The sequence below is a fragment of the Hibiscus syriacus genome, unplaced genomic scaffold (assembly GCF_006381635.1).
Source record: "Hibiscus syriacus cultivar Baekdansim isolate YM2019G1 unplaced genomic scaffold, ASM638163v2 tig00112225_pilon, whole genome shotgun sequence".
NCBI classification, from domain to species: domain Eukaryota; kingdom Viridiplantae; phylum Streptophyta; class Magnoliopsida; order Malvales; family Malvaceae; genus Hibiscus; species Hibiscus syriacus.
In genome coordinates, this window is record NW_024063273.1 from 146,621 (window position 1) to 150,228 (window position 3,608).

Consider the following 3,608-nt stretch of genomic DNA (forward strand, 5'->3'; position numbering starts at 1 on the left):
AAAAAAACACAAGAACCATCAACTTTATCAAATCTTTCCAAACCAAGACAGCACTTGAAGCAAATATTATTCATGCAGATAACTCTTGACTGACTGTTTAGAATCCATGAAAGGACTAGAGCATTGCACCTATCCCATTGAGCAACAAGATTTTGTGGAAGACCCTCTCGAGTACAAGAACGATCTTGTTCTTCGCCAGCAGGGATTGTGCGACTCCATAAACTGTAGTTTTGAATACCAGTCAGCTGTTGTGAAAGGAAAATGGTTCCAGGAGTATCGGATGGATGCAAATACAAAGGATGATTAAAGTCAATCGGTAAAAAAAAAAAGGAAGGAAGCAAAGCGGAGAGAAAAGAAACATTCAAGAATGACAAACGCCCAAAAAGCTTGGGCGACCTTCTGAGACCATGTTGAACGTGGTTCTTGATTCAAGGAAAAACTTTATTCATTCATCTCTGATATTTACAAAACTTTTGGAAGGCTTTATATACAAACTTACAAGCAACTAATAAACCTCTTAACCATCTCAACTTATAGTCTCTTGGTATTTCAATTCAAACTTTTTTAACACACAAAATTAAATTTTCTTGTCAAAAAAGTTATAATTTTATCATTCTTCTCTTAATAACTTTGCCTTCAGTAAACGCATGTTCGATTCTGTGATTGTTCAAAGGCTACACCAATTTTAAAGACGGTAACAACATTAATTTTGTCGAATTAACAAAGATATAGTTACCATATACATACGTCTTTATCAAATGGTGGGAATTTGCTTGTGTTTCTGTGACAAGTTCATTTACTATTATTCGAATAATAGAATGTAAAAAAAATATTATAATATTGTCTGCACATCAAATTTAATTAGTTGAGACACAAATTGTAGTAAAAATTTCCTTAAGAAAATCAAATGCATGATAAATAAATGTTTTCGAACCATATATATATATATATGCATTGGGCCATAAAATAGGTTTCTCGAAGCCCAACCGTACAGAGTATATATGAGGTATTTCAACTTAAATTTTTAATTTTGGGTTTAAACTTTAAAACCGACTTAATTTCACTTCAAATAATTGAGATCTGATGCGTTAATACATTATTTATGTTTTTATGAATTTCTTAAATATTTATAGTCTAACAGCTTTGCATTTTAGTTACTCGGGAATATTTATTTTTCTACAAATATTGATTAAAATAATATTAAATAATAACCACAAAAATACAATATTTATGACAGGTCATATTTTTATTTTATTTTGTCTACTCAAACACGATTATACAATTCCACACGGCATCCACTAGCTTTTAACATTTATATGCCTATGCCCATAGATAATCATAATAGCTACGCCCCTCGTTTAGGTCTCTTATTTATTTACTTATCATTCCAATTAATAATACTTTTATACATTTTTTTAATGTTAATATTTAATATTAATATAATTTTTTTCAATAAATTAAAGTCTTAAGGTTATGAGGTTTTAAATTTGTTGATGAGAAGCTTGGCATGCTATGAAGATTTATTTGAAGTTAAATTCTATTATAAGTAGTTCTTGTCGTATCTATACTGATCTCTTTATTAGTATGAAATTAAAATTATAAAAATATAGAATTAAAAAGCTAGACCCTTGTTTCTCTAGTAGTTTAGTTCATTTTCAGTAGTCTAATTTATTTATTACATTATGAATACAATCACTATTTTTATACGTTTTGTTAAATAATTTAATCGGACGAGATGGTATATTCAGGAGTTTGGAATAGCTCGATAGAGTAGATAGGCATTTTACAATTCGAAATTAGACCTAATCTACTCAAGTAATTTTTTAATTACAAAATGTGTAAATATAATATAGATTTTTAATATAGTTATCTATATATGACTTATTGATCACTAATTCAAATTAGGTACGATAAATTTTTATTATAAAACCATATTTTAAATTTAATTTTCCACATCAATAGTGTAATCACAAGAGAGAACCTAAATGCATGAACTTAATGAGTTTGGATTTGACTTGCTCTCATAGTTTTTTTAACTGAGTTTAAGATGAATTTTGTGAAGAATAATATCGGCTTGCAATAGAATCAAATTTTGATTTAATCCAATTCTAATAATTATTATAATATATGTCTATATTCATATAATTATCTTCGTATATTATAAAACAAAAGTAAAAAAATTATTTGTATTGGTTAAAAATAATTATTTATTTTAAAATTTAAGACTAATGAAATATTATCAAATCTCAAGTAAGATTGAATAAAAAATATTCAATTTTTGAATTTTAATTGGGAAAAAAAACTAAGGTGAGGACCGAACCAAAATGAAAGGTACAAATATCAACGTCTAAGATATCAATGGCTCAAAGCGCATCGTCCTATTCCTATCAGTCTGTCGTCCTTTTTAACAGACTCTCCATTCTACAAACTGTAAATCTCAAATAACAGCAAAGCCAGAAATGAAAAAGATATTATATTTTCTCAAAGAAACTCTCGAAGCAAATAGGCAGAAAGTGCACGAAGAGCTCTAAACGAAGCAGACATGGAATCTTCAAGCACAAGCTTCTCATTGTCAAAGAGAAGAAAAACCGTTGATTCTAAAGAATCGCAGGAATTGGATTTAACTTCACCGGACGTTGAGCTCCGAAACGCTGCTCGCTTCCTTTCGAACTCGAGGAACAAGCCGTTCGCCTTCTCGAACTCCGGTGGAGCATCGGTAGCCAAGGAAATGTACTTCAAGCCTCAGCTCTGGCAACCAATCCTCGACAAGCAGTCAGCCATGTGATATTGTCAAGCATAGCTTGAGATTCGTAGATCTAAAGGTGAGTTTCGAAAATTACTTTCCTGTTTGCTTGCTGAGAAAATGAAATGAAAGATGGGAAGTCGGTTTTATTCTTCAAAACATTACCATTTCGCTTGAGCTAGGATATGAACCTATTTGCTAAATATATTAATTGATTACCTGAACCATTTAACCAATTAATGTTGTTCTTTTGCAGGCCAAGAGTTTTGAAACTGAAATCTCAACGTCAATAAATTCAGGTGAATTTTTCACTGATTCCTTCACCCATCACTACTATTTTTTTTTCAACTTACATTCATATATTAAAAAAAAAGCAACAAGCACGAATATTTTCCCTTAACTATCCGTTTTCTGACCTCCATTTTCGTTTTTTCTGTGCAGAAACAACTCCAACAATCGAGCTCATTGGAGGCACAAAGGAAACGCCATTGCCACGTAGAAAAAGGCCACCGTCACCACAGAAACAGCCGTCACATGCTTAGATGGACGATTTCATAGCCGTCGCTGAAATGTACGAGCAAGTCCGATTCGCAGAAAAGAAACTGTTTGTTTCTCCCATCAATTTTTCATTCTTCTTTAGTGCGTAGGATAAGCCGTACCACCAAACTGCCGCATTCTAGCAGTAGCAGAATCAAGAAAAATCCCCCCAAATCTCTGACTAACTAACAAACTTTTCAGTTCGTTATATTCCCTCCGATTTTTTTTTAAATTGCAGGTACAATTATGACATTGTCAAGGATTACCTCTGGACGGTGGGGTTGTCTCATGAAAGACATGCTAATATACGGCGTTACCGGATACATTA

The 3,608-nt window shown here is 31.6% G+C and overlaps 1 pseudogene; it reads left to right on the forward strand.

Annotated features, from left to right (window-relative positions):
* Positions 1-2,358: 2,358 nt before the first annotated feature.
* LOC120176003 lies at positions 2,359-3,285 on the forward strand (annotated as a pseudogene).
* Positions 3,286-3,608: the final 323 nt, after the last annotated feature.